The 11,358-nt window shown below is 26.3% G+C and overlaps 1 long non-coding RNA gene across 1 annotated transcript; it reads right to left on the reverse strand.

The window, feature by feature from the left end:
- Positions 1–9,342: 9,342 nt before the first annotated feature.
- LOC105179719 lies at positions 9,343–11,286 on the reverse strand. Its single transcript, XR_849346.2, has 3 exons — positions 11,153–11,286; positions 9,998–10,089; positions 9,343–9,833 (listed from the first exon to the last, which is right to left on the reverse strand). It is a non-coding gene; the product is annotated as an uncharacterized LOC105179719 (long non-coding RNA).
- Between the last annotated feature and the right edge of the window lie 72 nt (positions 11,287–11,358).

The raw sequence follows: 11,358 nt of genomic DNA on the forward strand, positions 1-11,358 counted from the left end.
ATCAAACTAAAAACTTGAACTCTTTTTATTTTAAAATTATTTTATTTCCTTTCATTTAATTGAAAAATGATATGTGTTTTTAACTAGTTATTTATTAAGGGGATTCGAATAATCATTGTAATGAGTTGTATTTATCGTAGTTATATTTAATTAAAAAGATTTATTTTTATGCACTTTTTAATTGTACAGTTATTTAGTTTATTTATCTTCTCTTTTAGTTACATAAATAAAAATAATAAAAAGTTCAATTGTTTGAATTAAAGACGTCAACTAGTGAAAATAAAGTCTAGTGAATGGAATGTTAGATATGTTTACATTTATTTTTTGTGTGTTTTATTTTGTGTGGTGGAGAGATAAATAAACAGGTATGTCTCAAACTTGGTGCATATCTAGATTTATTTTTGAAGGTGACCTAAAATAGATGTATTTTATATTTTTTTAAATAATAATTACATATTTCATAAATCATATTATTTATAATTAATCATATCACTTCTACTACAATTAACTATTAACATCAGTGCCCTTTTTAACAAAGTGATTATGTATTTCATAAATAATTGAGAAAAGTATTATTTTAGTTTGCTAAGTATGTCTAATTTTAATTTAGTTAGATAACTATGTCCATTTTATTTAGATTCAGTAACTTATGAAATTGTTTACTTTTAGTCCTCTGACAAATTTTCGGACAATTTTACCCCTATGAGTGCATATGGACTAAAATTGCCTTTCAAAAGTTGCATAGGGGTAAAATTGTTCGAAAATCTGTCAGAGGAATAAAAGTAAGCAATTTCTTAAGTTACTGTACCTAAACAAAAATGGACATAGTTATCGGACTAAAATTAAAATTAGGTATATTTAACGGACTAAAATAATACTTTTTCCTAAATAATTAATTATTTCTTTATGTGTTTGGTCACTACTTATTGAAATAAATGAACACGCCAACAAAAGAAGTTCTAGACACTCAAAAAAAAGGTTTTATTTTGTAAAAATTATAAAATTAGTGATATTGTTCATAAAGTTTCATGATAAAATTTGAACTATTTTGCCTACTACTTGTATTATTTGTGAATAAATATGCTTTAGATTCATTTTAAATTAAATGATTTCATATGTTTTACGTCACCCTGGTATCACATATTAATAAAATGCAAGATTAAAATAAAACTTGCGTCCTAAATTAAATATGCAAGATTAAAATAGAATTCACGCTTTAAATTAAATATCTTGATAAATTACATCATTGATAGATTTATTCCTATTTGGAAGATATATTTGTACCATTCTCATTTCACTATTAGAAAATAGCATATATTTATCTATTTTATCAAATTCAAAATCACACACTTTTAGAAAATCAAAATGACATATTATAGAACATTTTTCATAATTTATTAACGTTTTTGAGTAGTATATACACATAAATCAAGTATGCTATTGCTACTAGTGCTATTTATTAAGGTTTCATTTTACATGATACTTTTAATTTATAATTAATTATAGTAGAAGTGATGAGATTAATTATAAATAATTTATAAAAATTATTATTTATTACACATAATTATATATATTTCAATGCAGGTTATAAATAGATATATAAAGGGAATATAATTTGATAAATTAACAGTGAATTTTGTTCTACCAAGAAAAAGTAAATATACAACATATATCTATTTTAAGTTAGCTTAAAAAACAAATTCAAACAAACACAAATTTCAAAATATATTTATTTATTTTTATTGTTTTCTTTCAATCTCCACAAACACTCCAAAAAAGAATCCGAGAATATGTAACAGTCCATTTAATTTAGACTTTATTTTTCCTAATTGACCTCATTACATATATATGAAAGATTCAATTCAAACAATTGAATTTTTTATTCTTTCTATTTATCTAACTAAAAAAAAAAGATAAATAAATTAAGTAACTGTACAATTGAATTAAGCATAAAAAGATAGAAAATTCTAAATAAATATAGCTATGATAAGTTACAACTCTTTTACAATAATTATTTTGATCCTCTCAAACTTAAAAAATAACTAGTTAACAAAATATACCCAATATATACTTTTTAAGGGAAAAAAAATAATCTTAAAATGAAAATAGTTCTACAGAACTTAAAGTGTGTCATTATTATTGCCTAAATAAAATTTTGAGTTTGAAATAAATAAAATGAGAATGATCGCGAAAACACATTTTTGAAATATGATGATGGAGTTAAAATTTTTACATCTATCAATTTATATAAATTATGTAAGATGTTTAATTTAAGGTACAAAATTCATTTCTAACTTTACATTTTATTTTAAACCAATTATTATTAGTTTTATAAATAGCTAATAAAAAAACAGAGGATATATTAAATTATACAATCAAACGTCAGTTATACTCAATCCGTATGGATAAATTAAATTGGTATAATTATACAATCACTCAAAAAATCATTTAATAAATTAACTTTATGGTATCGTTTCAATAACATATTTCTAATCATCATTATTCAAAGTTTTCAATCCATATCTATCATAAATAACTTCAAACTAGTTTTCAAAATTCAATTAAAGGTCCACTTATAATATGATACAAATAAACAATTGTCACATATGTCAGATGTCATTTTTTTGTATTATTATTTTCTTTCATATATAAATAAATTATATGTACACCTTATTTTATTCCCTTTAGTTGTCTTCTGTCATAGCGATAATTTGTTCATTTATTTTTATTAAAATGGCCTTCTTTACATAAAAGATATATTTTAATACACATGTATATTAATTAAATAAGCTTAAATAAATAAACAAAGCACTAAACCTTTACGCATGAAAGAAAGTTAAGTCAACTTTTTATGATTTAATTTTTCAATATCAATTAATCTTGTAATAAGTGTAAGAGCTAAAATTAAATAATAAATATATCAGAGGATATTTTAACCATTTAATATTATGACAATAAAAAATTAATTATCATACAAGATGGAACCTTAATAAATAGCACTAGCAACGATAGTGTATTCGATCCACATAAATAATAGTATGGTTATACTACTAAAAAATATTAATAAGTTATAAAAAGGTACTTATAGTACGTCATTTTGATTGGCTAATCAAAATTTTTAGTTTTTGAATTCAATAGAAAAATAACTATATGCTATTGTGTAAAAATATGATTAAATTTATCCATGATATAATCTAACTAAAATATTTAATTCAATTCGCGAACTCCATTTTAACCCTGTATTTTACTAATATGTGATACTTTCATGATGACCTAAAATATACAAAATGATTTAACTTAAAATAATTATAAAATTTTAACCAAACACTAACCGTACAAATCAAATTTATCTTTAACCAAACACTAACCGTACAAATCAAATTTATCAACTTTAAAATAGACATTATATACTAAATTTATCACACACTAACAATACATACCCATAAATAATAGAAACAATATGCTAAATAGTTCAAATTTTATCAGGAAACTTTATGCACGATATTCTCTCACTAATTGTATAATTTTTACAAAATAGAACTTTTTCAAGTGATTAGAACTTATTATTTTGGCATGTTCATTTCCTTCATTAATTAGTGACAAAATACATAAAGAAATAATTATTTATTATTATGTTATTAAAATTGGTAGTGATGTTTTAATTAATAATTAATTATAGTGAAAGTGATGTGATTAATTATAAATAATATGATTTCTAAAATATATAATTATTATTTCAAAAAAATAAAATTTAATAACTTATTTACAACACATAATTATATATATTTTGATCCACCAATAAATATAAATATATATAAAGGTGATATAATTCGACAAATCAACAGAGAATCTTATCAATGATATAATCTAACTAAAATATTTAATTCAATTTGCGAACTCCATTTTAACCCTGTATTTTACTAATATGTGATACTTTCATGGTGACCTAAAACATACAAAATGATTTAACTTAAAATAATTATAAAATTTTAACCAAACACTAACCGTACAAATCAAATTTATCAACATTAAAATAGACATTATATACTAAATTTATTGAACACTAACAGTACATACCCATAAATAATAGAAACAATATGCTAAATAGTTCAAATTTTATCAGCAAACTTTATGCACGATATTCTCTCACTAATTTTATAATTTTTACAAAGTACAACTTTTTCAAGTGATTAGAACTTATTATTTTGTTATGTTCATTTACTTCATTAATTAGTGACAAAATACATAAAGAAATAATTATTTATTATTATAGTGGAAGTGATGTGATTAATTATAAATAATATGATTTATAAAATATATAATTATTATTTCAAAAAAATAAAATTTAATAACTTATTTACAACACATAATTATATATATTTTGATCCACCAATAAATATAAATACATATAAAGGGGATATAATTCGACAAATCAATAGAGAATCTTATCAATAATATGTGTGATACTTTCATGGTGACCTAAAACATACAAAATGATTTAACTTAAAATAATATTAGAATTTTAACTAAACACTAACAGTACAAATCAAATTTATCAACTTCAAAATAGACATTATACACTTAATTTATCAAACACTAACAGTACATACACCATAAATAATAGAAACAATATGCTAAATAGTTCAAATTTTATCAGAAAACTTTATGCACGATATTCTCTCACTAATTTTATAATCTTTACAAACTAGAACTTTTTCAAGTGATTAGAACTTATTATTTTGGCATGTTCATTTCCTTCATTAATTAGTGACAAAATACATAAAGAAATAATTATTTATTATTATGTTACTAAAATTGGTAGTGATGTTTTAATTAATAATTAATTATAGTGGAAGTGATGTGATTAATTACAAATAATATGATTTATAAAATATATAATTATTATTTCAAAAAAATAAAATTTAATAACTTATTTACAACACATATAATTATATATATTTTGATCCACCAACAAATATAAATACATATAAAGGGGATATAATTTGACAAATCAACAGAGAATCTTATCCCTCCAAAAAATATCTTAAGTTACCTCCAAAAATAAATAGAGACATACACTAATTTTCGAAACATAACTCTTGTTTTCTCTCTCTATCTCTACAACACAAAACAAAACACTAAAAAATGAATCCAAAGACATGTAAGAGTCCTTTCAATTTAGATTTTATTTTCACTAATTGACCTTGTTACATACATATAAAAGGTTAATTCAAACAATTGAATTTTTTATTATTTCTATTTAATTAAATGAAAGAGAAGATAAACAAACCAAAAAACTGTTAAATTGTACATAAAAAACAAAAATTTTAAATAAATATAGCTACAGTAAGTTATAACCCAATAAAATGATTATTCTAATCTCCTCATGCTTAATAAAATAACCAGATAACAAAACGTACCCAATATATTTTAATTAAATGAAAGGAAGCAAATAATCTCAAAATGAAAGGAGTCCTACAATACTGATAGGACATCACTATTATTGCCTAAATAAAATTCTTAATTTAAAATAAATAAAGTGAAAATAACCATAAAAATACATTCCGAATATGATGATGGAGTTAAATTTTTAAATCTATCAATTATATAAATTAAGCAAGACATTTAATTCAGGGTGATTAGTCTTTCAGCTATTCAACAAAAACATATCCAATTTCGAAAGAAAGATAAAAAAAGGATATTTTAACCACACAATCGAAAGTCAATTATATACTCAATCCGTGTGGATAAATTAAATTGTTATAATTATAGTATTGCTCACAAATATTAATAAACTATACAAACTTCGTGCTATCGTTTATAGAACATATGAACATTAAAAAATGATGAATCTTCAAAATTTTTTCATATCAGTCATAAATAACTTCAAAAATTCAATTAAAAATCTGTACATATACAAATAAGATTAAATAATTGTCACACGTCGGATGTCATTTTTTTTGTTTCTAATGCACTCATAGTATGATACAAATAAGTTGAAACAATTGTCATATATACCAGATGTCATTCTTTTTCGTATTATTATTTTCTTTCATATATCAACAAATTATTTGTACGTCTTATTTTATTGCATCTTGTTGTCTACAATCATAGAAACAAGTATTAATCAATTTGTTCATTTATTTATATGCAAAATGACAACTTTTTTGTAGAAAAATATATTTTATGCACATGTAATTAATTAAATAAGCTTAGACAATTAAATAAAAGCACTAGAACTTTGCACGTGAAAGAAAATTTAAATATTTAGTGAACATTTTATTATTTAATTTTTTAATATCAGTTAATCTTGTAATAAGAATAAGACTGATTAAATAATAAAAATATCAAAAGATATTTTGACCACTGACAATCAAAAGTTAATTACAATTCAGAATGAAACCTTAATAAAGAGCATTAACAACAATAGCATACTCGATTGAAATTTGGCTTAAAGTACGCCGCCAAGACCTAAATAAAGTTATTGATTTTGAATTTAATAAAACAGACAAATATATGCTACTCTCTAAAAGTAAAATGAGAATAATCATACTTTCAAACATGATTAAATCTATCAATTATATAATTTAGCCATATATTTAATTTAAGGAGCGAACTCCGTTTTAATCCTACATTTTATTAAAGTACGATGCTTCCATGGTGACCTAAAACATATGAAATTGTCTAACTTAAATTAAATTTAACTTATATCAAAATACATATAAGAATTTTTAACAAAGCACTAACCATACAATGCAAGTTTATCAATGTTAAAATAGACATTACATACTAAATTATGTATCTTGATAAGCACATATACTCACAAATAATAGAAATAATAAACTAAATAGTTCAAATTTTACAGGAAAAATTAAATAAAAAAATAAGGCAAAAAGGCTTAAATATGATAAAATATACAATCATAACTAAAATTAACAACAAAAAAACAATATTTAAGATTTTGTGATAGAATAAAAAACTAATGATAACCTTGAGCCCAAATATGATTGATGCAATAATTTAAGATTTAAAATTTGACTCTTTAATTTCAATAATTATAAGTTAATTGTGGACAACAGAACACCACCACTAGGGATGAGGCCATGCTTTTTGTTAAACAAACCAAATCAAGTCCAAAAGAGTATTTTTAATCTTTGGATAATCGAAGCATATACCTTAAGCACCATGAGGGTTGCTTCCAAAGTACCAATCTAAGGTCCCTCCATTGACGGCGCCTTTAAAACATTTGGTTTAAACAAAAATGAACCTAAATTGTTATGCAGAAAGGAAAGGCTACCAAGTAACATAGAAATGACAGCAACGCAACAAACCCAAATATGACTGCCATTTGTCTATTATTTCTTATCAAGCAAAAAAAGTCACCTCTGGACCTTACGTTTTTCTTTTTATTGATCCAATTTAACCATCTTAACAACTATTCAAGTCAAACGTTTCTCTTAAAAAAATGACTTTAACGTTTTTTATTGGTAAATGGTTATTCACCTTTGTTCCCCATTCTGAGAGCAACCAACACATCGAGAAAATAAAGTATATAATCTAATCAAAATGAGCTGCATTATAACCATAACAATCATTGAGGAACTACTACTCAAGATAAGTCAAGATAAGTATCAAAATAGCCAAAATCTTGCCACAAATAAAAAATGTATTAAAGTACGATGCTTCCATGGTGACCTAAAACATATGAAATTGTCTAACTTAAATTAAATTTAACTTATATCAAAATACATATAAGAATTTTAACAAAGCACTAACCATACAATGCAAGTTTATCAATGTTAAAATAGACATTACATACTAAATTATGTATCTTGATAAGCACATATACTCACAAATAATAGAAATAATAAACTAAATAGTTCAAATTTTACAGGAAAAATTAAATAAAAAAATAAGGCAAAAAGGCTTAAATATGATAAAATATACAATCATAACTAAAATTAACAACAAAAAAACAATATTTAAGATTTTGTGATAGAATAAAAAACTAATGGTAACCTTGAGCCCAAGTATGATTGATGCAATAATTTAAGATTTAAAATTTGACTCTTTAATTTCAATAATTATAAGTTAATTGTGGACAACAGAACACCACCACTAGGGATGAGGCCATGCTTTTTGTTAAACAAACCAAATCAAGTCCAAAAGAGTATTTTTAATCTTTGGATAATCGAAGCATATACCTTAAGCACCATGAGGGTTGCTTCCAAAGTACCAATCTAAGGTCCCTCCGTTGACAGCGCCTTTAAAACATTTGGTTTAAACAAAAATGAACCTAAATTGTTATGCAGAAAGGAAAGGCTACCAAGTAACATAGAAATGACAGCAACGCAACAAACCCAAATATGACTGCCATTTGTCTATTATTTCTTATCAAGCAAAAAAAGTCACCTCTGGACCTTACGTTTTTCTTTTTATATCTATTCTGGACCCTGATCCAATTTAACCATCTTAACAACTATGCAAGTCAAACGTTCCTCTTAAAAAAATGACTTTAACGTTTTTTATTGGTAAATGGTTATTCACCTTTGTTCCCCATTCTGAGAGCAACCAACACATCGAGAAAATAAAGTATATAATCTAATCAAAATAGCTGCATTGTAACCATAACAATCATTGAGGAACTACTACTCAAGATAAGTCAAGATAAGTATCAAAATAGCCAAAATCTTGCCACAAATAAAAAATGCTAACCTTGAATCCACCATTTGGTGCCAATACATTTCCATGAAAAGTTTTAATTCCTGTTTGGTTACGTTTAAATCACTGATCTGCACCAATAAAAAGAAGGGGTTGACCCCCTTCACACAAGTTTCTACAATATGGCTTTAAAACTAACGCATAGCATTAAGCAAAATTCATAACACATCGTACTAGAACAACAAAGTATATGCAAATGGAAACAAATAAAATATAACCAAACCTTCCGTCAACCAAATAAACCAAATATTGCATTCACAGCATATGCTAATATGTTATTTTAATTTCATGATGGTGATAGTGGGTTGTAGTGGTGATGGTGATGTTGATAGTGAGGTGCTCTTCAAGTATTGGTCAGACAATGGAGGATACATTCCAGAGAAACTAGACATCAACTTGGTTTAAGTTTGAGTTGCTTACTTCAGATACAAAATGTTATAGCATAAAACAGAACTCTGAATAAAAATACAATATCATGCTTAAAAAAAAATACTCACTATGAGACAACGATTTACACTATATATTAACAAAGTTAATCTAAGTGGAGTATATGCAACAATATATCGCACATCTCCACAAATTAAATTTTGCAACAAAAATCAACTATATAATTTCCTCTATAATTTGCTTTCTTTTCCATAAAAAAGAGATGATTTTGAACGTGTAAACATAAAAAATCAATCTTTCTTCCCTACTTTATTTCTATGATATCAAGCAAGGAGAAGTACCACACAACTCCTTCCTTTAGGTTGAACTAAAGGAGTCCACAGAATAAGTATCATTCCTCGCCTTGAAAAGCAACTACTCTTCCCCTTTCATCTTCCCCTTATTGATCTAAAACTAGAAGTCCGCATAATTAAAGTGAAGACAAAAAGCGACTCTCCTGGAATACTAGTGGACGAGAGATCAAGCGGTATGCGAGAGACAGAGAGAGAGAGAGAGAGAGATAAGTAAGCGAGAACATACTTTGTCAGCTTTAATGTTGCGTTGCATCTTTTCATTTTTCTCTTTAGATTTCAAATCATCAGATGGATTAGGCTGTCATCATATGGATTAGGTTGTCATCAGATGGATTAGGTTGGTCTTAGCAACTGCAACTCAACAACGTAGTCCTATCATTGTACAAACAGCATGATGCTTACAAAGATGTACTAGAATTTGCTGCAAAAAGAGAAATGAGAAGTACACAAGATCCAAAGACTAATTTTTATGCCCATCCTCACACGCCAAGCACAAAGAGGTCATGTATTTATAACATGACACCCGAACAACTTACCACAAAAGATCGCAACACATCAAATGTATGGTGTAAGCTAGTAACTGTCTCCGCATCTCGTACTAGAATCTTCTCCTTCTTCAGTTCCTTGACTACAATAAGTCAATAAAAGGTGCCGTTAAATTAATAAGTCAATAAGCTTTAAAAGACAAGTCCTTGATTGCTCAACACTCAAAAGAGTTAATATTCAAAAAGTATGCCCAAGAAAACAACAATTTAGGACACACAATGCAAAACAGCGGCAGGACTAAGCATTCCATTGCATGGTATTGTCCAACAACCACATACCTAGAATTTCTTACGGACTCTTGACTAAGAATACCTGCTTGTTTCTATTTTCTAATGATCAATGGAAAATTTTATAAAATGTTAATCCAAATAACTCAAAGGAGCCGAGAGATACTTATCCTCCCGTCAAATCATCATTTTCTAGGCATCTTATATGTCTAAATCCAACAACAATGGGAAAAGTTTTTGTATTTTCTGTTTATCCGCATGATTTATCCCCCCAAACAGACCATCACTAGTGCTACAAGTATTACATGATTTTGACAACATAAAGTTCGTGCTACGCTGACTCCTCTTCTAGTGTACTAATAGGAGGTGGTGTTCCTCAATCTAAAAAAGCAATAGAATCAAATTGTTGGGCATCCCTATTTTACATTCCCAGGTTTTACACTGCAACTCTCTTTTCGTTCTCAGAAATGCCACCCTCCATGTCAATTCTGTATTAGTGGCAGCACAAATGATGCAACAAATACTGGTTATCTCTTGTGCACTCTAAAATGTGAAACCCCACTTGCAAAATAGGAGGAATGTATAGCTTCAATATCAGTGTGTAGTAGCATCTACGTCGAGGAGGTAAAATGCAGGTTCAAACATTTCAATTTCTCACTTAAGAGGCAAACTAATCTCTAGAATACGTGAGAAAATACAGGGTCATAATCACAACTTTCCCATCTACACGAATGCATTTATGTTCCTCCACATAAACAATGGACCTATTCTGGACCACGCATATTCCAGTTACCTCTTCATACAGCTTTGTGACAGGCGGGCCTGAATCTTCTTCAAGTTTTGGAATGAAATTAGCAAGTTAGGTATATCAGTACAACAATATTCATCGAACGGAAGTATTAAAAGCTGATATATTACCTCAACATAAAGGTCATATAAGTCGTAAATCTTACTTTCCAGAACACCATGCATGCTGTATTTTTGTTTCAATGCTTCTTTGCCTTGGAGAACGCTTCTTGGAAATTATCTGAATTTGTGGTTCATTGCTCCACCTGAAAAGTACGTCAAATATTAGGTAACAAACAACAATTAGAAACATTAATCCTCAATACTCCACACAAGCA

This window comes from Sesamum indicum, unplaced genomic scaffold (genome assembly GCF_000512975.1).
Source record: "Sesamum indicum cultivar Zhongzhi No. 13 unplaced genomic scaffold, S_indicum_v1.0 scaffold00194, whole genome shotgun sequence".
NCBI lineage: Eukaryota > Viridiplantae > Streptophyta > Magnoliopsida > Lamiales > Pedaliaceae > Sesamum > Sesamum indicum.